At 39.3% G+C, this 26,329-nt stretch overlaps 1 protein-coding gene and 1 long non-coding RNA gene across 3 annotated transcripts in view; one reads left to right on the top strand and one right to left on the bottom strand.

The window, feature by feature from the left end:
• Positions 1–448: 448 nt before the first annotated feature.
• On the bottom strand, positions 449–14,064 carry LOC108648384. The gene is made up of 3 exons (XR_004219721.1): positions 13,806–14,064; positions 13,516–13,726; positions 449–1,269 (listed from the first exon to the last, which is right to left on the bottom strand). It is a non-coding gene; the product is annotated as an uncharacterized LOC108648384 (long non-coding RNA).
• Position 14,065: 1 nt separating this feature from the next.
• Positions 14,066–26,329, top strand: part of flrt2 (fibronectin leucine rich transmembrane protein 2) — a 41,263-nt gene continuing 28,999 nt past the window's right edge. Inside the window, exon 1 of one of the 2 annotated variants that reach the window (XM_002933192.4) lies at positions 14,066–14,835. The gene's annotated coding sequence lies outside the window, so the exon portion shown is untranslated. Of the gene's footprint in view, positions 14,836–18,691; positions 18,774–26,329 lie in introns of those variants that run through there. The other variant, XM_031891151.1, reaches the window with a different exon arrangement.

The following is a 26,329-nucleotide window of genomic DNA, read 5'->3' on the forward strand; positions in this document are numbered from 1 at the left end:
TAGGTGAAGGTATACTGAAGCATGCTATGAGTTAAACTAGAGGTCAAAATAGTTGACAATCACTGTTTAAGACTACAGGAACCAAGGGGGCCATTTACTAACGGTTGGATTCTTTTTCCAATTCAGATTTTAAGTGCTAAGTAGCAGAAAAAAAAAATGTTGCGACTTTTTTGAGATTTACTATGCAACAAAATTGCATAAATCCAAATCTGACAATTTGCCATCTAAAACTTGTCAAGATTATGTAGGTCAATGGCAGATATCCCTTTCCTTTCTTGGAGGAGCTTTCTTTACTTCGAATAGTTAGTTTGACAGGTTGTTGACGCTGCTTTTTGTGCTACATTTCAAAAAGTAGAGGTTTTCGTGCACAAATTAGAAAAAGTTGTGAAGCTGCAACTTTTTCCCACAAGTACTTTTTCAGTTCAGGCTTTTTAATAAATGTCAGACATTCATGGAAATGAGTTTATTCAAAATGTAAAATGTACATATTTATACACCACTGTATAACTTATATCTGTATGTAGTACTGAGCAAAAGGGGATGCAGTGAGTAGCTCTATAGGGGAAACACTTCTATAAATCCACAGGTAAACTTTACAGTTTGTATAACTAACCTTATAAATAGTTTAGACTATTTTTGATGACTGAATTGTGATTAATTGCTTTCAAGAGATAAAATTGGGCTGTAGGGTATTAGAACCTACTGTATGTCCCCTGGTACATTGCTGCTGATGGAGGTCCAGTCAAGAATGCCAGGAATCTACAAGTAGAAGTAAGCATAGCCAGTGATCTTTGCATACACACAACTGATACAAATTCCTTGTGAAACAGATATGTTAAACATCCACTACAGACAGTTATGTGAATCTTTATAAGAAAAACACTTCCACTTTAAACATATAAAAATGAGCATAAATGTGGAGAAAGAGACATGAATCACTCTTCCACAACAATATGCAATTTTAGGGTATGCAAGACAAACTGTAAAGGCACAGATTAAAGTATTTTTCTTGATTGTTTCTTTTCAGATTCCCTGTTTATCAAGATGTATTCTGTTTGACTGATGACAGTGAAAATTGTAATTGTGCACAATGGAAATGCGACTACCACTGATTTCCTTCAGTTTTAGGATTAACCAACATTTACTCTGATGGACACAATTTTCTCAGCAGGGCTGCAGGTAAGGAATATTTTTCCGTTGAAGCTAATGTCACCCTTGTCTTTTTCTGTATGTGGATTCTTATGTGGATACACGTACACTGTAAATCTCCTAGAAGGAAAAAAAACAGTGAATGGCAGATTCAAAGATAAGGATAACATTTAAGCACTGGAGGCCTTATGAAATCATACATTGAATATCTGCTCATATTTGTTATATGGTCTGGACAAAACTAAATGTCAACTAAATGCCTAGGAACTGGTTGCTGGTTCACCCTTATGTTAACTTTTAGTATGTTTATTCATAGCAAATTTTACATGGTTGTAACACCTATTTGGCTATAATATGGCCAACCCAGGCTAGTAGCGTGCTGTAGAGCATGTGTTACATGCGACCTTAATGCACAGGAGTGGGCCTCCGCTACGTGGGAGGTAGATAATGGAGCTAAGGAGTTGTTGAACTACAACTAGCTGAAGTAGTGTGGTGCAATAGAGATAAATGGACGCCAGAGGATTCTTATAGATTAACTGGATAGTACTTTATTTGTCCAAGACAAAGGTAATCAGGGTATTGCAATACTCACTTAATAGATGGTATACAGTATGCAGTTATACAATTGATGTAATTCGGATTAATAGCAGAAATATGATGCTCCCCTGTGTATCCCTTCTCATCAAGAGGATTGGGCAGGTAGAACAACAACAGTGTGATAGGTAGGAAAGCTCACCGGCATAGTCCCATGCTCTTTTGGAGGTTAGGGCAAGGCATATTTGCTAACCTATTTCCCTAGCACTTCTGTGTCCCTAATCTAAGGCCAGTAATGCCTGTTAGGAAGACTACTCCTTTGCTATTATCCTGGATGGAGCAAATGGCTGCTCTTTCTATATAATTCTGTCTGAACTCACCACTTCTAGAGGGTGCTATGAAATATGCTGCTATACTGTCTTTTCCTCATTCACGGGGCCCTGTCCCCGACTTCATTTGGATGGATAGTGGCTTACTGGGCCGGATCTGTACCCAGGCTCGATGGAGCTCTGCTTCAGGTAGCAGATCAGCAGCCAAAGAGGAAAACACTTCCTTGTGCAAGACACTATATAGTCTGCCAAGGGGAGTGGTTAAAGGAACAGAAACACTAAAAAATAAAAATGTTTTAAAATAATTAAAATATAATGTACTGTTGCCCTGCACTGGCAAAAGTTGTGTGTTTGCTTCAGAAAGACTACTGTAGTTAATAGAAATAGCTGCTGTGTAGCCATGGGGGCAGCCATTTAAATTGAAAAAAGGAGAAAAGGCACAGGTTACATAAGAAGATACCAGATAAACTGTGTAGAATACAATAGGAATCTGCTAATTATCTGTTATCTGCTTAGTAACCTGTGCCTTTTCTCCTTTTTTCAATTTAAATGGCTGCCCCCATGGCTACACAGCAGGGTATTTATATAAACTGCAGTAGTGTTTATGAAGAAAACACACAACTTTTACCAGTGCAGAGCAATAGTATATAATATATTAATTATTTTTATACACTTTCATTTTTTGGTGTTACTGTTCCTTTAAATGGGCTAAACCTGTAAGGGATAGCTTTTGAAACTGTAACCTGAGTATAGAGGGGTCTGCCCTATAACAGTACAGATAAGGAAAAGTAGGGAAGTAAAGCCATAAGGAGCTTAACCCTATGGGTCCCTACATGGTCTTTATTATTTTTTTTTTATACATTTTTAATCATTTGCCTTTGTCTTTTGGCTCTTTCCTGCTTTCCAGTTGGGGTTACTATGAGGCTACAATTTTATGGTTATTGTTACTTTTCAACACCTGTATTCCTATTGACACCTTTTTTCATATTACAGTCTCTCATTCAAACAACTGGATGGTTGCTTTTGTAAAATGATCCTAGCAACAGGCAGCTTCTAAAATATTAAAATGGAGAGCTGCTGAACAAAAAGTTGAATAACTGAAAAACCACAAAAAATTTAAAATGAAATCCAATTACAACTTGTCTCAGAATATCAAAGTCTCATTATACAAAGAGTTAATTTAAAGATAACTAACTCCTTTAACTTATAGTTGTCAATATTTCTCAGCATCATTTTCAGGGAAGGGTGGATGGAACAAATGTTCAGCCTTATAAATAGCTAACAGTTCAGTTAGTTATACAGTCATTTCCAAGCTTTCTACTAATCATTCTGATCAGTAAAATATCCAACCAATCTTCCAATGGATGATATGGAGTGGATTGTTCACCTTTCAGGCATAAAATTTGTACCACTTAGGGAGCGCAAACCCATGAGGTCACAGATGTTAATGACTTCACACATTCTTTGAATTGGGTCATCAGGCTTGTTGGTTTTCATTTCTTTTTACTGGTACTGATTTTTGGTCTAGGTGTTGCTGTGACAAACAGATGGTTTTTAAGGGCCCACTTGCACAATCATTCAACTTAGATTAAAAGTGTAAGAAAATTTATAAAAAGTGTTCCTGGTTATTGCCTGGAAGAGTAGAGGGTACGTTAAAATCCAGTGAATTCTAAAGTAGAGTGACTTGCTAGAGTAGTCACTGCTAGAGTAGACTTTTGCTAGGGACTGAGCTTATATGGCTGTAGGACTGATGCAACCAGCTCTGGACTGGAGATCAAAACAGGCCCAATATACAGTGACTGTCTATGGCATTGCCAGTCCTGTATAGAACCATAGGTTAGTGCCACACCGCATTTTTTTTGGGCTTGTGTTGGCCCAAATGCAGACACACGGAGCAGATTTCAGTACATACTCACATATTTTTCTGAGTGCAGACACACCATAAAGCACATCAGAGCAGAGGGGGAGTTTCTCTGCCTGCTTATAAGCCATGTGGCAATGACCATAGTGTGGGCTGCCAAGTAAATTTCACATTTTTCATGGGCTATTTAATACCTGTTGCACATCCGCTTATCAGAAACAGAATGCAAAGGGTGTGCAACAGAATACAGCAATCAAAAACCCTTCATTTCCAGTTGGTACATGCCTAGGATAAAAGAAACCAAGGTACCCAAAAGGATTGGGCACATAAAAGAAAATGTAGTGGCATGCATATCATTTGTAATGTAGCATTATATGTAACATTCTCAGTAAAGAATGCAAAAAGCTGAGTACAATGTGCTTGAATTGTTCAAGAACACACTGTATAACGCTAGTTTATAGAGTTAACATTGATCAAATGCCAACATATTGTGTGTAACTATACAATTGGGTACAAGAATACAAAGTATGACACTGATACTTACTGTTCCACTGCAGGAAAATACATGCAGCAAGCGTGTCAGCTTACTGTTTTGTTTGTGGGCATAAGCATTATTTACAGTATTTCTCAACTCGTAGGTAGTGCAGCTCTAAGCTATGACTGTTTCCTAAGCAGATCACCTCTATGTAATCTTATTTAGGAGCTCTATACATTGATGCTCACTTGCATTCTGTTTTTATCTCAGGAGATTATTCAGTAACTGTATTCTTGTGATTAGCAAGCCTTAGGACAAAGACATGCAGGGCAACTAATCGGCACAAGTATTTTAGTCACAGCGACCAATCATCACATGTACTTTTGCCCTTAAAAACAGTATCTGTCATACATGCAACAAATATTACATAGTTACATAGGGTTGAAAAAAGACCAGAGTTCATCAAGTTCAACCCTTCCAAGTAAACCCAGCACACACAACCTATACAACAGCCCAGTTCTACACTGTGCAAAAGGCAGTACTCCCTTTGCTAGAAGTTTAAGTTAATAATGAATTTTCAATTCGCAATATAAAATACAATATTCAAGTTATAATAAATATAAATAAGCTTATTTGTTGATGAAACTGATGTCAGTCATGTTGGATCCCACAGGCTGTTGGGTTTTTACAGATATGAAACTTATAACTTATATATTATTTACATAACTGTAAAGAATTACAACATATAAAACAGGTATTTTGGTGTCTAAAAGTTTGATTGCAGATGCTATTCAATCAGAAATAATCTATACAACATGAATAGAGCACTTTTGGTGTCACTGACACTTTAACAAATATTTGAAGGAAAACTGTGCATGTTACTAATTTGTAAAAAAAAAAAAAAATATATTATATATATATATATATATATATATATATTAACATTTACAAACATTTGGGTTAATGTCTACAATTTCATATCAGTATGCTACCTGCCAAGTGGAGCCTAAATACACCCTCTGAATCCTGAACACAGATAGTAATGGCCTGTACCGGATAACCGGAGGCTGCTAATACAAGCCAATATTTTATTTTCTACAGTGTAACTGCAACCTAATGTTACACCCTGCAAAGAAGCATTGCACAGGAGTATTCATCCAGAATGGATTGTAATGATTAGGGTAAAACAAAACCTTATTCTAGTTGACGTATTTGTGCTTGTGAGGCTATTGTTTCCCTGTATTTTTTATATGCTTCAGCTCCCTTTATGTATACACTTTTGCATACAAGAAAATCCCAGGTACATTCTGGTTTTGGTACATATATTTTCTTATTTATTTTTCTTAAAATATCTATGAGTCTTGTCTTGGAGGGAGTCTACTTGAGTCATTAAGGAGACGGCTTTCTGTGCTTAAAGAGATACTGACACCAGAAATTAAACCATTTTTACATCTATTATAGCATTGGCTTTGCATGAGCTTTATAATTTTGCCATACAGCGCTGCGGAATATGTTGGCCCTATATAAATAAATGTTAATAATAATAATAAAGAGTATTTCCTGATGCTTTTACATTTCAGATTGATCCCCCATGTTCCTCTATGAGGGGGCTGCCATATTTGTGCATTGTACCATTAGAAGCTATAACTGACAGGTTGAGAAGGGACAGTCAGGTTGACAAAACAGTCAGGTTTAAGAACTTCGAGTAGCCATTGCAGCAAAAAATGATCAACATGACTTTTGGGAACTTTTTATGTTTTTTCTTGTCAGTATAATTTTAATAACTACACTTCTGCAGGGTAAGTAAGTCGTAATGAAACTTAGGTTTATAGGTTGCTTTACATCCCTTATTACTTTAAGGGCTCTGGTACACGGGGAGATTAGTCGCCCGCGGCAAAACTCCCTGCTCGCGGGCGACTAATCTCCCCGAGTTGCCTTCCCTCTGCCATCCCACCGGCGAACATGTAAGTCGCCGGCGGGATGGCAGACGCGGCGGCGCGATTTCGCGCAAATCGCCGAAAAAGACTCGCGAGGCTTTTTCGGCGATTTCCCGAAATCGCCTCGCCGCGTCTGCCATCCCGCCGGCGACTTACATGTTCGCCGGTGGGATGGCAGAGGGAAGGCAACTCGGGGAGATTAGTCGCGAGCAGGGAGTTTTGCCGCGGGCGACTAATCTCCCCGTGTACCAGAGCCCTAAGGGTGAAGACATATGGAGCTACTAGTAGCAGCTACTTGTCATGGCTACTAAAAAAGACAATGCTGATCATTTACTGATAATTGTCTCTATGTGTGTTTTAGCAGAGGCAATTCTCAGTATTGTCTATGGCAGGGTATTTTCTGGAGTTCAGTAGCCTTGAAAAAGTAGCTGCTACTAGTAGCCCAGTGTGTCTTCACCCTAAGGGCAGTGGTACACAGGAAGATTAGTCGCCCGGCGACAAATCTCCCTGCAATGCCATCCCACCGGCTAGAATGTAAATCGCTATTGGGATGGCATATGCGTCGCTATTTGCTGTATTAGAGAGCCTGATTGTGTTTTATCTGCTATCTCACTGGATAATGCAAGTATAAAATAACCAGAGACCTCTAAGAAGAAATGCTTACAGGTCCTGGATCAGTGCATATTTTTTTTTTTTTTAACTTAAAGAATAAAAATAAGGCACATAAACAAATTCCCATTTTAAATAAATGAGCAGTTGATGGGGCCAAAATCTGGGGAAAAATGAGGTTATATTTTAATTTTACTAATTGCCATGTCAGCATCATTCACAGCGTACATGGGTAAAATGGTATTTATTAAGAATCTGTGCTTATAGACTGCTTTGCACCTAGAACCAACGTGCCTGTTGTGTTTGTTAATATGTATCGGTTGGCAGAGACAATGTGCAGTGGTGCAAGGAGGCCCTACATTTTTACACCTATCATTTACTGCAGGCATTGCTTCTACATGCTAAATCTTTGAAGCAAAGAAAATGTGTGCAAGCAAGGGGTTGCTAAGCTTTACACCCCATGCCCCTTCATAGTAATACTCATTTCATTGGAGACAATATTGAGAGAGATTTAACAAGTGGCAACAAATTAAAAAGTCAAAAAGTGCTGCATTATGGGGCAGCACTTTCAATTTGCCCCCATGGACAGTAAGCCTCTATGTTAAGTTCTATGTGTCATGCCATAGTTATAGATGATATCCCAAATAACCCTTTAGCCCTCATGGCCCAGTACCCATGAAAATGATTATTACAGGAAATTCACAAAAATCTAACCAAGATACTTAACTGCTCCACTTAAAACAAAGGTAAACCTCAGTATATAGCTTTGTGCATTTATATAAGTACAGAAATTATTAGAGCTAGATATTATATAAATATAGCTTACATGGATGTCTGAGCCTCACCTCCTCCTCCATCCTAAAGTGAAACTTGACAAATCCATTGCTAGCACTCCCTTTGTTTCCCTATAACTTGATGAGCCTGTAAAGCTTATCTTATCTAAACAGTCTCCAGGTGGAAGGCTCACAGCAGCACAGGCGACAAAGTTATCTATTCAGTAGCTTGTTAAACACGTTTATTACTCAGGCTGAAGTGAGGGTTTGTTTGGATACTTTTAGACAGTACAATGTTGTGTTTGCGGCATTGTTAGCATTTATGTGCTATGTTCTTAGCCTAATTATCATGGCCACATCTAATTGACAAACTGACTGGCCTGGGGCAGTATTTCTCAGTCTCCCAGTTTTGCAAGAACTAAAATCGCAGCACCAGCAGCACCATGCATGTTCATAAAGCCAGAGGGGGCCTATATGGGAAATGGCTTGTTTTAACTCTTTGTGTGTGTGTTTAAAGGAAATGAAATAATGAGAAGCACTAAACAAAATCTCAAATCAATGATAAACATAAGCATGCATGTCTGAGGCAGAATGTTCTTTTTTTTTTTTTTGCTCTTTTTTTTCAGAAGGCAAAGAACACTTTTGGGTGCAAGGGAAAAGATGGTTAATTGTTAAAGTGCTTTACTGTAATGATGCACTTCTAAACAACTCACAGGTAGAAGTGTTTTCTACAATATGCTTAATAGAACAATGCTTCTAGAAAGCATTTAGTCTTTATTTTTTTAATTTACTGGTTTAAAGTAAATTTACTAAATGCTTATGCACATTAAGAATAAAGTCTACTTGCAAATATATACTCATAGAGTAACACAGAGAGCAAGATCTTCGGTTTCACAACTCTTCTCACTTCTTTGTCACATGGTTATAATTTTGAAGATAATTTTCTCTTTGTAGCAATATATTCGTGCCCAGAGTATTTTCGCATCATTGTAACTATGTAAAATCAATCTCCTCTCAGTGTCACATTTGTTGCTTATATAATGTCTGAAAGCTATGAATAAAGTCCTACAGTGCGGTGCATATTTATACCAGTAGCAGCTGCTTCAGGGTCTATTGAGACTTTCTGCCTTGATTTTGATAGAGTGTCTTGAAGCAGACTTCTGAGTGGCATCTGTACTTTTGACAGAGTCCTAGCACAATATAAACTTCCCCTGTTGCACATCTCTGGTAGCCACATATCCTAAGGGTGAAGACACACTGAGCTACTAGTAGCTGCTACTTTTTCAAGGCTACTAAATCCAGAAAATACCCTGCCATAGACAATACTGAGAATTGCCTCTGCTAAAACACATATAGAGACATTTATCAGTAAATGATCAGCATTGTCTTTTTTAGTAGCCACGACAAGTAGCTGCTACTAGTAGCTCCATGTGTCTTCACCCTTAGAAAAATGGCTAATGGCTAAGGATCTGAATGTCCTCCTGTTATGCTATCCACAGTAGCAGAACTAATGTTTTAGGGCTAGCATGGAGCTACTTAGTAGCAGCTAGTTGAGATTTTTATCAGTAAATGATCAGCATTGTCTATTTTAGTAGCCACTACAAGTAGCTGCTACTAGTAGCTCAATGTGTCTTTGTCTTTTTTGCTGAAAGGGCTGCTTTTGTAAGCAATTGCTACTTGAAGTTCTAAAACCTGACTGTTTTGCCAACCTGACTGTCCCTTCCCAGCCTGTCAGTTATAGCTTCTAATGCTAACGAGCTTCTGCTGCACAAATATGGCAGCCCCCTCATAGAGGAACATGGGGGATCAGATAGGTAATGTAAAAGCATCAGGAAATACTTTTATGGCAAAATTATAAAGCTTATGCAAAGACTGGGTAACTTTGGCGATTTGCTGAAATCGCCTGCTCAGCGTGTGCCATCCCACCGGAGACTTACATTTTCGCCGGTGGGATGGTAGTTTGGGGAGATTAGTCGCCCGTGACAAGGGAGATTTGTCGCGGGCGACTAATCTCCCCGTGTGCCAGAGCCCTAATAGATGTAAAAAAGGATTCATTTCTGGTGTCAGTATCTGAGAATTGCCTCTGATAAAACACACATAGAGACAATTATCAGTAAATGATCAGCATTGTCTTTTTCAGTAGCCAGGACAAGAAGCTGCTACTAGTAGCTCTGTGTGTCTTCACCCTAAAGTTTGCTCTGACTTCAAGGAGGGTGGATTCATAGTAAACCAACACTGTTATCCCATTTTTGTATTCAAACCTCCTGCAAGGCCAGCAGGCGTTAAATAAATTCAGTGCTCCCCATCTTGTCACCTATAAACTGCTCTCAAGTCCAGTGACTATGAAAGCTCAGTCTCTGCCAAGGCAAAATTCTTGAATCAGGTTCAGAGTTTCCTTAATGTGACCTTTCAACTGTTGATGTACATTTCCCAGCATTCCCAGGCAACCACAATGTGCAATAACAACTAATATCACACCTTTTAACATGACTAATAAGAGAATTGTTCCTCTATAAAGGTCATTACAAACAACAGCTTTCTGTTTATCCTGCAGAAAGAATTTAGGCTTTAGTTGTACAAAGATGCTGGCCACTAGATCTGCATTATTTTAAGCACACAAACTTTCATTTTGTTGTTATAAATGCTGAGTTTATGTTTAAGGTTATGAAAAGCCACCCACTCACATTGCTCCCAGGTTATCTATTTGTCTGCCACATACCTGAACTAAGGTGTAGCATGAGGTATTCTATGTGCTATACTGTGACCTGCAGGCCAGATTTTAATCAAAGATTCTCCACTAACTTATAGGGTACCACCAGGTTTAGTATCTTGTTTTGCTTAATGCCCTAAAGGGCAACATAGTTGGTGCTATAAATTGCACTTGACATGACTAACTTCAAGCTGTTTGATGTAAGGTAGGGCGATGAGATCAATTGAAAATTCAGGGACACGTCTAATAAATACATGTTGCTGGGCAGCCCTGATTTTATTTTAATTAAACTGCAATCAGTTCAGCCCTGCTGGCTGGATTTTCTAAATGTGTCTCTGAATTGAAGTGATCTGGTCACCCTAACGTAACTACTAGCATGTTTAACGATATGCACTGCACACACTCTACATATACATATACCTTGCCTTTTGCAGCACAGCGTTACTGCTTAACTACCACATTCACAAAAATGAAAGTAACGTCAGTGATTGTGCAGACCTGCCACCAGCATCTCTTGTGTCCACACACGTTTTCCAGAAACATGAACAGGTTAATGCGCTGCAGTAATAAAACCAGACGGACCAGAAATCAATTAGTTCAAAGCAAATAATATGAACGGGGACTAGGAACCACAATGATATTTCACTCCCACCGCCTATCGCAATCCCTGTACTGCAGCGCCACCTGTGGCAAACCAGCAGCACTGCAACATACCCCTCGCTATTAATCTTCTCATAATCCCTGGGAGAAACTCCTGCACAGACTGAATGGGAGATTTGCTCGGCAAACCTGCAGCGCTGCCGGTATATGCTGGCGTCATTATGGCAGCACGCAGCGTCATTTAGTGCTTCTTTCACTCCATCAGTCAGGGCTCATTTCAGACGGGTTAAAGCATCGTATCATTTCCTTTAGGAGAGAGTAATTAAAATGCTCCGGATAGCTTGCACTCTAATTGGGCGGGGTGGGGCTGCCCAGGAATGATGACTATTACACACGAGTCTGTCACTCACTGGGCTACCTGACTTGTGTTGGGATTATTCAGGAGCTGTGACATCTCCCATTGTCACCCCTGAGTGATTCATTCAGCGAGATAAGATCATTCATTTTCCTGGAATCTTTAGAAAACCCTTTTAAACGCCACTCTTTGCCTTGTCAAGGACATCAATCCACCGCTAGGCAGAGGCGATCAACAACTCAAGCAGCCTCTTTGTATTGACTGATCTGTCCCCAATATCTAGTCCTTTGCCGTGTGTGTGTGTATGTGTGTGTGATTGTATGTAAGTGTATGTGAGTGTGTATGTGAGTGTGTAAGTGTGTGTGTATGTGTGTGTGATTGTATGTAAGTGTATGTGTGTGTGTGTATGTGTGTGTGTGTGTTTGTGTATGTGTGTATGTATGTATGTATGTATGTATGTATGTGTGTGTATGTATGTGTGTGTGTATGTGTGTGTGTGTGTGTTTGTGTATGTGTGTATGTATGTATGTGTGTGTGTGAGTGTGTAAGTGTGTGTGTGTGTGTGTATGTATGTGTGTATGTGCATGTATGTGTGTGGGGGGGGGGGGGGTCTCACTGGGAACAGACACAGATTTATCCAAAGTGAAACACCAGTACATACAAGGTTGCTAAATGTTTTCCTAAGTGAGTAAGTTTTGGGGGACGATTTTCGACCAACTGTTAGCGCCCCATTTAACGACAGATAAACTGCGGACTGAAATGGAAGAATCGTCAGTTTAAAGCTTAAATCTGCCCTTGTATCCTTGTACGGCCGGTATATTGGCCACCTTACACACGGTCACACCAGTCACTAAATGTGCTATATTGCACTAAGCTCTATGCGATACGTTATATTAGGATTGTTTCAAGCGTTCTGAATATTTCCGTTGCGGTGAAATGCTCATATTTTTCATGTTCCTTTTCCACAGCCCATTTTCCCAATAAAACTACATTTCATTCTCATAAGGGAACTACATTTCTGGAGTGTGAAGTCGCAGTTAATTATAGATCCAGCGCTGCGCTGGCAGAATGAGCCTACGGACAGTGTTACACGTGTGTGTGCCTCTCTCAACTGGCACTTTAATTAGCCCTAATGTTTAACAAATTTCTCATATATATATTTATGACTTAGGACGTCATCACATGCCTGTTGCAGTCTGTGGCCGTATATCTCTACCTGTTGCATGTGATGTGCATGATGGAGCTGTCTCTTATAAGAGCCTAGTGTCTGTAATGGTTCCTAGCTGTCACAAATCTAGTGTCTCTAGGGGTTCTAAGCTGCCCGTAACACAAGCCGAATATCTCTGAGTGGTTTGAAGCTGTCCCTTTATACAAGCCTTCTGTCTATGGGGGTTCTGAGCTCTCCCTTACGCAAGTCTAGTGCCTCTGGGGGTTCTAAGCTTTCCTTTACACAAAAATTGTATCCTTTCTGATTCTGAGAAGTCCGTTATACAGTCCTTGCGTCTCTGGTGTTTCTGAGCTGTCCCTAACACTACCTTAGGGGGGGTTGGAGCTGTTTCTCACAATTTTAGCATCTCGGGGTGGGGGTGGGAGCTGTCCCTTACACAAGCTAAATGTTTCTTGGGGTTCATAAATATCCTTTACACATTCCCTTTGCCTCAAAGACTGTGACTACTAAACCACCCTCGTGTTTTCCCCTTATCCCTACAGAATTGCTCTCCATATTCTCGGCCAGATAACCCTATCCATGTGTAATCATTCTAAGTATCAGTGGCAAGAAAACTGTCACTTGCCCACCCCTTTGGGACTGTCCGGGATTTGATCCGCAGCAGCAGCAGGACTGCTTGTAGGAACCAGTGAGTCTTCTGCAGCAGGGTGGTCTTCTAATCAATACAATTAAGTGTCAGGGAAAGCGCCTAATTACCAACCTAATTACCAACCTGTGGCCGTCCAGCTGATTTTTAAAGAAGTCCAACTACCATCACCCCTCTGCCCGATAAAAGCAAAGTGCGTTTTGGAGAGCGCCAGTAATCGCTTGGGGCATTTAGCCCCGCACTCACTTATACCGGTGAATTGTACCTCTGTTCTACATATACAGGGGATGTACATAGTTCCCAAGTCAGTGCAGGCAAATTCCCACCCAGCCAGCATTGGGGGGCACAGTCTTACTTACAGTCACTTACCTACGGTGCCCCACGATTTAAGATAAAATGTAGCGTTCCCTTTTCATCCGCTAATTTCCTATTATTACTCCTGGGTTGCTGCTGGCTGGACTCCTGCCTTCTCTCAAGTGTCACAATCATTTGCCCGAAATGCCTCTTTCTTCCAGTATCTGATTCATGGTTAGACATGCGAGCAGGGAAGGGGTTACAAAACGCTAGTAGTGGGTTAATGCTGTTTGGACAAGAATGGGTTAAACGACTTGGGAACTTTGGAACAGTCAATTAGTTCCTTATTAGATTGCAACACTTACCTGCGGGTTTGCCCAGAATAGCTCGGTGGGAGAGAGAGAGTGGGAAAGTGAATGGGTGAGTGATTGCCCATGAGAGTGAGGGATGTATATAAGGATGGGGGCCGGGGTGCTGCTGTCCCTGTAAGATCCAGTGAGAAGGTTCAGGCGCGGAGGGAGAGAAGAGGCAGCGGGGCAGTAGAGAGGCAGCGGGGCAGGTAGAGAGCAGGTAGATCACATCGCACAGATGTCAGGAGTCCCTCGCTGCCGGGTCGGGGCCAGAAGGAAAGAAGTGACACATTCCATGTGCTCATTTTCATAGCCACGCCCCGAATCTTTTAACGTCTGCAGTGCTGAGCGCAGCGGGGATTTGGGAGGCAGGACCAGGGAGTGGGAGGCAGTGTGAGGCAGGGCTAATCTGTGCTGCGATCACACGACTTGTTGGGACAGACACACGATCGTCTCCGTCAGTGCAGTGCGAGCAGCAGCCAGAGCGCAGCTCCCTGAGAGCGCCCAGTGGGATTAGGGGCACCTACAGTTTCATAACGGAGTCTCCTACCTGGGAGCTGGACTGGGTTCCAGTTAGTTTTCTTTGTGGACACAGTGGGATCCATTGAGTTACTCTGGGTGAAACTAGATTTGGGCTCCAGGAATCTCTACCCCTTGGGATTAAATCCAACAGGCGACCTGGTTACCCCCCGTGTGTAATTCCGTGGATCAGGGGCGCGGATATGTCCCACTCGTGTCTGTGGAGGCGGACGAGAGGCGGCGGGCAAGATGCCCCCCTGTGCTAGGGGTTTGGGGCTGCATCTGGTCACCCCCCGCGGGAAGCAGCAGCAGGAGCCTGCGGGGGTGAATGCTCTGACTCCCGGCTGCCTGGGATGCGATCAACCGGGTGCTCTTCTGCTTACATCTGGATAGCGCCCATGAAAAACAACTCAAGGACCCGCAAAGTTTCATTGGAATTTCAATTCATGTATTTTGGTTGTTTGGTGAGAGGATCCGAATTGGGGATTATGCTGAGAGCCGGAAGAGGACAGAGAGCCCCAGTAAGGTACAGAATGACATATGTCTCTCTGGGGTAGAATAATGTGCAGCTATGGGTCTGACTGTTTCATTGCTGGGGAGTTGACTCTGGAGCATGGGTTCATTGTCAGAAGGTGGCATATACCACTGAGGGGTAGTCTCCTTTCCAATGCTGGGAAGAGGGTATCACCTGTGAGTCTCATTTGGTGCCTGGCAGAAATGTGCTGTAGCAGAGTCAGTGTGATAGATGATAGATAGACTTTCTCCTTAGGAAAGAAAATGTCTTTCTGGGTGGGAACATGTTGACTGTGGAGAATGTACTACTGGCGTGTGCATGTTTTACATACAAGCAGGTAGTAATTGGGGATCCCTTATATATTTTTATAGGTACATGTCACTGGTGAAGAATGTGCCACTGGTGTACATACCTAGTGACTTAGCAAGATGTGTGAGTGTGTGCAGACACTGCATATGTTTTGTTCTTCTGTCTTATGTGCCACTGAAAAGTATAATCTTGACCACTGGACAAATATGTGCCACCGGGTTCATAAATAGTGCCAGTTAGGGGGAACTGAATAAACAGTATCATTTAATAGAATGTATTAATGTTATGCACGAACAATGTTGCTGGGGGAATATGAGCCACTGGGGTACTTAAATAGTGGCAGGAGGGTTAAATATGTTAATTAGGTGCATAAGAAGAGTGACTAGGGAGAATGTGTCCTTGGGATTCTTGAATGGTATCACTAGGGGGGAAATGAGCAACTGGGGGTGCATAAACAGCTTCCCTAGGAAAGTGATTTGGGTGCATAATAAGTAGCAGTGGATGAGGATGTGCCAGTGGGATGCTTAACATATGGAGTGCATAAACTGTCTTACTTGGGGTGAATGGATGATTGGTGTCAATAAGTAGTAATACTGGGATTCATTCACCTCTAGTGTGTGCAAGTAATGCAACTGGGGATGGGAGCTTGGTCCAGTGGGGGTGTGAATGACAGTTTAGGGCAAAATGTGTGATTAATCAGTGTTATTAGGTCATAAAAATAGCCCGCGGGGTACATAAACAGCATCACTATGGAGAATGGGCAACAGGATTCATACAAAGTTACTGGTGGAGAATGGGTCAATGGGTGCATTAAAGGTGTCACTTGGAGAAAATGGGCCATAGGGGTGTAGAACAATGATAGGCGCAATTTCCTTACATTACAATACATTGTTTAGGAGGCATAAATGTGCAACTAGTATGAAACTGCTTACAGAGTAATATAAGCCAAATATGGCACAGGGATTGTTGGTTGTACTGTGTTAATGCTCTAAATCTGCCATTAAAGAGAAGGTAATATGGCACTTAGTGAGTGGAAATAGTCTCACCCATGCTGAATGCTACAGTGTGGAGGAGAAGCCATGACAAAGTGAAGGGAGATCTGCAGTTTCTTGATATAGATTTTACCTGTGTATGTGTTAATGGGCCAATATAGATGCTGAAGCAAGATTTCTATGTGGAGGGACAAAATGCAGAGGATCATTGGGGTATGAGAGAGTAAGGGAGTCTTTAGACAATACAGCTAAATAATGTCAAGCATATCTGGTGAAAATGATGTTGTTGCATGTGTAAGGTAGGAAAGTGTGGGAAAAGGAAAGGAACAGTGTAGGGAGTACATATGACTTACTGTAGGGGAACAGTCTGAGTGACTTGAGAGAACAACTCTTATTCTGTTCAGAACACAGACAGTGATTGCTAATGCTAAGGGGGATGCAGTGATCTGTACTGGAGAGGTTCAGTGTGTGAAAGTGGGCAGATTACAAGGGAGGGTGATGGCTGGACTACCTGCTTAGCTTGTAGGTAGCACTGCACAGCATGACGATCGGCTGATCCTGGTCTGTAGGACATACATAGCATAACAAATCTGTCTCTACAATACAGTGGTATGCAGCACACAACCTGTCCAATATCACAAAAATGTACAATAAGTACTTCTGTGTCATAATGAGAACTGTCATTAAAAGGGTAAAGCTATGGACGTATTGAAAGAGGGTAAGAAATGGTGAACTGTACACACACACATACATATATACAAACGCAAAGAATCACAGTTGCAACACAGTTTTTTGCTTATACAGAACAGATCCAAATGTTACCAATAACACAAGCCAAGACTTGTGTAAAATGCTCTTTTCACCTCTCCAGCGCTGGGCTGATTTATTCGACTGTTCTGTCTCAGAGCTCTCAATACAGATTCTATTGAAAGCCTGCCTTAACTCACACTGTGCCTGCATATTTGTTGGCAAGCAACGCCTTTCTGCTGAATGCCTGGCAAAGAAACCCTTTGGAGCCTGTCCTGTTTAATTAGCCATCTTTAGCTATAGCCTTGGTAAAACATAAATACAGACTCTTCTAACTTCATACCCCACACTTGGCCACATTCATGTCCATGTCTCAGAATGTTCATGTGTAAGTGGCCTGCCTATGGGCCCAAATCACTGTAGAGCTGAAACACTGTGTCTTGGCTCCCTGCTGGATTCTTAGGGGGCATTTAACAAGGTCTCTGGCCGCTGTTTGCATGTTTTCACATTTTATGAAGCAATTTTTTTTTTTGGATAATACACGTCACTGATCTAATTTTAAAGACCGCCAACAGAGTGTTCTCCAAATGGCAACTTTTACATTACCAGTGAAGCATTTTTACTACTAGAGAAATCTTCTGCATGATCTGAGTTGCACAAGGTCTAACTTCCCTCTGTTGATCCCGTGCCCAGCAAACGGCCGTATAATTGAACACCATATGGGCCATTATCGCCTTAACTATATCCAGCGGTAGCAAAATTCTTGCATTCTCAGTTTAAAGCTGATATTCCCATTATATTTAAGTAGCACAAATTGAACAGATTACAGTATTATGGGTTATGAGGCAGAGGGCTGCCTTCTCCCTGTCTGAAGCTGGGAAGCTATTCAGTGCCGTTAACCCCTGCGTGCAGACAGAGTGCTGCATTCATTCAGTTACAGATGAGGCATTTATGTATTTCCTTTGGTTAGTGAGAGATATGGGAAAGGATTGCAGTACAAACATGCAGTCAGGGAGGCTATAATGCAGAAAAACTTAAATCCGTCTAAAGGTGATTTTCAATAAAATGAAAATTCCTGATAAGCATTATAGTATATACTGTAAGCCTTTATGATGAATGCCACAAAATCCCATTCAGATGTATAGGTAATCATCATATTCTGATGGCAGGGAGTTGTGGGTTTAAAGAACTGGTCTCTGCTGATGGCAAATGCTTTTCATGGCAGTCAATTGAAGGTATAATTAACATTCAATTACCTTTCAGCCCTTTCTGTGGCATCTTAACGACAGGGCAGGACTTGTTATTTGAAAATAATTATTTTATAAGAATAAAAAGCAGCACCACAATGCATGATGGGCTGATAGATAATGGCATGTGACTTGTTCCCTTTATATCTCTGACTGCAGTAGCTTCAGTAACTTCAGTGTCAGGGGCCTATAAATATAACAATTGTTATAGTTTTCTGTGAAAGGTGTATTCAGTGTGACAATGCTCAGTGCCTTATAAACTATAAAGATAGAGTAGTGTTGTATTATGTTTGTCATAAAAAAGTCGAAACAGTGAGATATATATATATATATAAATAGCTTTTGTCTTATATGGCATTTTCTGGAAAATAAAGTATGTGATTTTCTTCTGTTCTTTTATCCTCCTCCGCTTTTCTTTCTTTTATTTTGGAGAGGTGGGGTTGTTTTAAATGAAAGCAATTTCAGTTTATAATACCTATAACAAAAAAAAAAAATTGGGTGGAGTCATTACGTTTACAAAGTTTAAGCAAACTCTTAAATGTTGGTCACTTCCCAGTAAAATTCATTCTGCTTATGTGAGAAGTTGTGGGACTCCTGCCTTCATCTTTGGAGAAGAGGCTGATACTTTTAACTAGCACCCAGACAAGATCAAAATGTGAGTGCAGCTACCTAGACAACGAACATATATTACATATGTATATGCATTCAACTAATAGGATATAAAGACATATATAGAAAGATAGATACTTAGATACGTTTAGTGAGTTTTAGTAGGTTTTCAAGTAGTATATATGTGTGCGAATGTGTGTGTATATATATATATTATATATATATTATTGGCAGAAGGTCAGTTATTTGCATAAATGTGTACAGTGTACAGTGGAAATTATGCAGACACAGGGCCCAAGAGAGAATCGGAAAGCTGAAACTAAGCAAATTAGCCTTAATGACGCATCCTTTACCAATAATAATTGGGGTCACACGAATGCAAGATACAGTTTTGCTGTTGCCAAGACTGCCCAGTGTTAGTTTTACAACATGAAAGGCTTTCTAAACATGAAAAGTATAAATACATTGCAATCGTATTGTTCAGGAACTGATACAATATAGATGTGTCTATGCCCTTCTTTTCCAAACTATTGTGGTTCTATTGCTAAAGTTTGCTGTGACAGACTTAAAGAACATCACAAGCTGGTTAGTTTAGTGGGTTAGTATAGAAGGACTCTTTACTTCTTCGATTTAACTGCGTGGATTTTTTTTCGTCTACTTTGAAATTACGGAACAGTTATGCAAGTAGTCCAAAAAGACTTCATTTCATTTTCATAATCCAACTTTTGCCCATTGGGAAGCAGAAATAAAATTCTCCAGCTCCTCGTGTTTCTCTCTTGTAGAGCTAGTTAAAGCAGTTTCTTGACTGAGCAGTTTGTACTGAGTTGATTCAAATTCAGTCCATTACTGACCTCTATCTGCAAGGACTGTGCATTCATTGTTTTTCAGGGCTATGGAAAATGCACTTAGGAGAGCCAAGTTCTCGCTTGGTAACCAGAATTTTTATATTTATTTATTTTTAATCCTAGACAAATTATACATTATACTCTCTCTATATTTAGATAGATACATGATATATAAAACAGTATATATATATATATATATATATATATATATATATATATATATATATATATATATATATATATATATTCATTCAAATCCATGTGGAATATAGACAGAATATTTGCTAGGTTTTATAGGTTTCCCTTTTATTGTAAAGCTATAATGAACTTGTTTAAGCATTTTAGGTTAGTCTATTTTTTTTTTTTATAACTCTAGAGTATCGTTTGACATTACTGTAATAAAACCAAGGGTGCAAAAGCAGCATGCAGTCATTAATTGCTTTTAGCCCAAAAAGTGTTACAAAGAGGAGTAGTTGCTGCCAAGGTTCAACTAATGGTGGAGAAAGTTCAGAGGGTGCTAAGAGCTGCACATTTGACATAGTTATATCATGGCATACTAGTTAGGTCAAGGCATCCAAGAAACATAGATATCTCTTGCTGTTGACCAGGTCAAGAATGAACGTGGCTTTTTGTTCTGGGGCCCCAAAAATATTCTCCTCAGAAATTGAACTCTGAAGCATAGAAAATGTAATTTGTGCAGCTAATACTTCATACGTCTCGAGAAAGTGTGTTGTAAACCCTGAAGGGAAATGACACAGTGTCATGAGAATAGCCTGGAAAGCAATTATTATTTCCTGCTTCTTTGGGAGTGTGTTTTCTAATGATACATATTGGCAATACCATTATGTTTTCCAATAAAGCTTTTTCCCTTGCTGTCCTGTATCACAGCAGATCTCTATGTGGAATCCCAGAGATTTGTCCATTGACACCAGAAACTGATCTGACAGGTACAGAGTGGAAAGAGTGAGAAATTAGTGATCAGGAACAGCATCGCCAGCTACAATATGGGCAAAATAGTTTTTTTCATAGTGAAGTAGATTAGTCATAAAAGGAAAATTACATTATTTAATTTGCACTCTAAGGGGCTGATTTACTAATCCACGAATCCGAATCAGAAAAATTTGGATTGAAAAAACGAATATTTTGCGACTTTTTCGTATTTTTGCGACTTTTTCGTCGCCGTTACGACTTTCCCGTAAATTGTCGCGACTTTTTCGTAACCGGTACGATTTGCGCGAATTGTCGCGATTTTTCATTGCCATTATAACTTTCGAGAATTGTCGCGACTTTTCATTGCCATTATTACTTTCGCAAATTGTCGCAACTTTCGTATTGAGAGCTCGAAAAAGTCGCGACAATTCGCGAAAAAGTCGCAAAGTACCGATCATTACGAAAAAAACGCATTCAGACGCTTTTCGGACGTTTGTGGATTAGTAAATGTGCCCCTAACTGTAAGAGATGCTGCTAAGCATTATATTTGGAAGTACATTTATCTTAAAAGTCAGTGAGTTAGGATTAAAAGTTACTTCATTTTAGCATATGTTCTTAGGACTCTGAGGATATTTTTTTTAAGTTAATAGTATAATCATTCTCCCAAGATCCGGTTTGAATTAAGCAAGACCCTCTTATTACACGAACATTCTGAACATCGGTCACTAAAGACAGAATTGATTCGGATTACGGAGAACATTTCAGGTCCAGGAATTGACTGCAGAATAAGGAGAATTTTAACTCCACACCTACTTAAATATTTCTGCCATATAAGTGATTGTCCACCAAGGTGGAGGCAGTTGGATGGCAGGGGCACTGTTTTACCATCTTAAGTTCAATAATTCAGACCAAGTTTTATAAGTTTGTTTCTTTATAGGCTTTCTAGAGATAAATTGTAGCTGTTTTATTTGATGGTCCAAATCAATGAGCGGCAACAGGAATATAGTACTGCATGTGAACTGGCTTTGGTATAATTTACCTTTTAGAGCTTTGTCAGAGAAATATATTATTACTAATTGCAGGCCGGCAAGTGAGCAAAGAAAAAAAAAAGTGCATTAAACGATTTTTTTTCATTGGTAAAAGATTGAATTGTTACTATAAGAAAGGCGTGGCCTTCAGCTGTTAATAAACTACAACTCTCAGCATACCCAGTAGTCAAAGGCTGTCAGAAGATGCTGGAAGCTGTAACTGAACAAGTAGCTGGCTGGCTGCAGGTTGGTCTTTCTCCAAGTTAAGGGTGGAAGGGCACTATTTAATTGAATAGAGAGTAGATGTGCATATTTGCATCACAGTGGAATTGTCATATGTAACAAAGGAAACTAACTGAAAGAATACTCAGCATAAAAAGTCTTTTACAAAGAATATTATATGTTTTAGCCCTGGAATTACATTAAACAGGCCTTATGAACTAGACAAAACTCTTGGATTATGTACTAAAACTAGTAATAGATGTAAGCTGGATATTTCAATATGTGTCCTTGTATGTGCATTATACTAAAACTACTTTCTTCTTGAAAAGTAGATGCAAGTTTTCCAACCTTTACAGAACTTTAAATATAACATGGGTCAGATTCAAATTGAGGAGAAAAACATATCCCTTAATTTAATTCTTTATAGACTTTCATGATTAAAGCTCTTCTCATTGCATTGATTCTGGTATGTGGAACCCATACACTGTTTTAAACTGGTTGAGCAGGAAAAGTCTTCTTTTGTGCTGAAGATGTTATGATTCCTACGTGCCAATCACTTGTGTGTGTGCATGTGTTTTTCAGAACACAGAACATAAATAAAGTTGTTTATGCAATATTTCACTTGTCGGAGGCCCTCACTTTTCACAGACACTTGACATACATTGTGTGCCATTATGTATAATTGTTATAACTTGCACTTTAAATAAGAAAGAGGTGTATCTTGTAATATGCAGCTAACAATGTGCTATTATCCTGTAGAGAAGGTGAACATTTGTAGAATTCTTTCAAGTTTACAGAAATTTAGCTGCTTCCCTCAGTTTTTTAAACTACTACATAAACTACAGTTATAGGACTTCTTAACTAACTATGGGTGAAAGTCAGACCTCTTGATGCTTTACTGTTTTATAGTTTAAAAAAAAAAAAAAAAAAATATATATATATATATTCATTAGCACTTAAAAAAATTTGTAAATATGTAAATGCCCTGTGTGGCTGATGCGTTCTTAGTTTTCATATTCCATCGAATGTATTTTATCTTCAGCCTTCTAGCTGCCTAAAATTATGTTTTCGGGACTGCTAAAAGAAAATCTGCATTATTTAATATTAAATATTAAATCCATATGGATTTTAGCTCTAGTTTCCATTTTAAAGATGGCATTGATTGTCCTGAGTTTGAAGGCGATTTCTGTTTTAGATCCATTTTATGTAAGTGCAAGGCATTTTTAAAGGTTGATAATGAGGACTGCGGGAAAGAATATCTGGCGAGCAAAGGTCATGTCAGGGGCTTTGAAATGTAGCTTTTGTTGGAAAAGTGTAATCTGGTTAATAGAGTTCTTATAAAGCTCAATGTAAATGACAGACTGGCTTTGGCTGAATTCATAACTCTTCTATTAAAGAGTGTGCTCTGTCAGACACTTCTTTTTGTACTACAAAGTAGCAAGTTTGCTGTTGCTGTGCAGATTCTTCTGTTACTCAATATAGGGCAGCATGTAATCTTTGTAAGCACTGCAGTTTCCTGCCTTATGGGGTACAACTTTGGTCAACTACATAGTGATAGTGATTTTTTTTTAAGATGCAAGCCACAATTTTATAAATGTGACTCTATGAATATATTAATCTATTTTACATATGGATCTTTTGAGTTGTGGTTTATTGTTCCTGGGTATATGAAATAAATAATATTACTAATATGTCTATTATATATGTGTGCAAGGTATGAGTGCAGAAGGTTGTGGGCAGCTGTAAAGAATTGAATAGCTTTCTGAATCTGGCCAGGAAGTATTCATTCAGCTGTATATATATGTTTTGGCTTCCAGTCATTCTCCTGCCCCATTTATATTGCTCTGCCGAACAATGTGAGAGGAATAGTGCAAAGCCAAAGGGAGGAATATGTCTGCAAGGAGAGAGAGAGAGAAAGACAAACAGAATTGGGAGAGCTTAATTTAGATATACAGAGGTTTTGTTTGTTTTATTAAAAGATTACATCTGTAAAATATATACCTAATTTGGCACACTTATATTAATTAGTGGTTGTACAATTTATATTGGAGCAGATCATCCACTTTGGGGGCCTGCGCTATAAACAAATTTTGTGCCGGCCTTAGAGTGATAAATCACATGCAGTGTCACCTTGCTAACTTGACAAAAAAATAACTGGGTGTTAGCTAATGTTTGCAAAGAGGTTAAAGAAAAAAACACAGGTCCTGGAAGGTTTCAATTGTAATCCTGTAGTAGCTGGAGGGCCGCAGGTTAGGGACCTTAGATTTATATGCTGCCTTTATTGGAGAGACAGAGGCCTTTATTACCTGAAGGACTGATTGTTCCGTACAGAACATTGTCAGCTCCTTTCAGTTCCATTTAACATTTCTTCCACTCTCTGCTTTAATTTTCTCCTTCCAGAGCTTCACATTTTATCTTTTCATACAGGCAGCCGATTTGTCCTCATTATGTGTTAGGATTCCTAATGCATCATAAATTTGGAAGGAAGGGATGAGCACAGAGCAAATCCAGTACCAATGTGGGTATATTAATCAGAGCTAACTGCATAGAGGGTCATCACAACATTTCCATCAAACGAACCTAATAAATAGTATCTTTTTTTTATTTTGGTCATAACAACAATGTGCTTCAAACCCCTATTTATTTAGCTTCATTTTCAGATTTACAATTTGACCAATATTTAATGACCTCTAGCCGCTATGGGAATTAGCTGGTACATCAGAAGTATGATTTTACCTTGTAAAAAAAAGTAAACAGTATAATACATACTAAAATAAATCCTTATAAAAGTCTGTTTGTCTTTGTGCCTACAGGTCAGACATAGGAGTGATTCCTACTCAACAGTGGGCTTGCATTTGTATATAACAAGAATAGAAAGAATGTTCACAATAACTTTTTCTACCATCAAAAAGTCCAGCTTTTCTGTAAGCCCAAAGGCGTTATTTTACAGAACTAGTATTAGTGAAACAACTGTAGTAAGCTATCTATATTGAGACTATAGGTATAAACACATGTTTTTCAGCTATTTGTGGCAATACATTTAATCAAATCTGGAGTGGAACAGGCAAAGTAGACATGGCAAAGTCTACTTATACGCCTAAATCTTCCAAGATGTTGGGTAATGCTACACTTGTTATTCTCTATGTCTTTCCTGTTTCTTCCTTTATCTTGCTCTTAGTAATGAGGAAAGATAATAAGGGTAAGATAATAATAGCAGTTGTGATATTATTCAATTATTCAATTCAATTATTATTCACAGCAGATGTGATATTATCCAATATATAAGGTACAGATTTATATTTTTTTTGGAGAAAGCATAGGGCCAGCCCTGCCTGCAGTAGAGCTGAATGCTGCTCATTGCTGCGAGAAAAAGGCATTTTATATGCTTGGCAATTTTTACCTTTTCATGAAAAGCTTCTCTTGCACTTTTATTCTCATAACGAATTTACAAATAAAAAAGAGAAAGCATGTGTGGGGGTTTTTATATTCTAAATGATACTGATTTAAATAGATCCTTTTTGTTTAAACAACTGTCTGTGGGATGTGTTGCTAAGGATATATCTGTGATTAGCTTCAGTGCAATAAACCGTGAACAAATCTGGAATCTATTAAGCACCATAAAAATACTTCTAGAGGAACTGGATTACAACTCATAAGTAATTGAGGGGTTTATCTTGTGGACCTGAAAGCGATCAGTGGTAATGAGTTACAGGCCTCCGAGGGTTAATTCTTTAGAGTGGCGTGTCAGGGTTCATCAGATCAGCTCCAATACTTGTTTTGAAGATCATTGCTTGAGAGTGGAGAAATGCAAACAGTTTATCATTGTGGCTCAATTTCTAGGGCCACTCTTGGGTCTGAGGGCTACAAGGACGTGCAGAAAAGTCTCATCTTCAGATTCCCATGTAGACAGTAGTTGCTCACAATGTCAACACACTGGTGAGCTGTCTGTCAGTCAGGGGGGTTCGTGGTGGAGTGTGTGTGGTGTAGTGGGGGCCGGTGGGGGGGGGGGGGGTTCTAAGTAAATGTATGTGCTTACAAAATGTTCTCGGCCTCACAGTTTTTTATGATGATAATGCCATAAATTGCATGTGAGTACGGCATAATGAGAACAACAGGATTGCTACTTTGCTAATGATGTTAATAGCAATAAACAGTAAAGTAAATCAGTGACTAAAGCTAATAATGTCTATGACTTGACAGAAGACAAAATGGCTGAACCATGGCCTTCCTTATAACCTACATAATTTATATCCTGTTATAAAACAATATAAATTCACATCATTACTGATTGAAACTGCTGTAAATTGTGATTGTTGGAGCTGTGTTTTCTTATGTTGAAATGATTTGAATGCAAAGTTAGTCACGTGTTGTATATAAACCTTGTCACTGTCTGTCCTTCCAAGTGTTAGCTTCTTCTTGAGTCCCTGCTGGTCTGCCCAGGAAAAATTACTTGAGTATAAAGTAATTTCTTTGGCTCACATGATGGTTCAAGATACAGGATATTTCACCTACTAAACTGCTTTGGCCTAAAGAAGTTGCTTTTTCCATCAGGATAGCATTCAGCGAAGCAGTTACAT

The sequence above is a fragment of the Xenopus tropicalis genome, chromosome 8, assembly GCF_000004195.4.
Source record: "Xenopus tropicalis strain Nigerian chromosome 8, UCB_Xtro_10.0, whole genome shotgun sequence".
Taxonomy (NCBI): Eukaryota; Metazoa; Chordata; class Amphibia; order Anura; family Pipidae; genus Xenopus; species Xenopus tropicalis.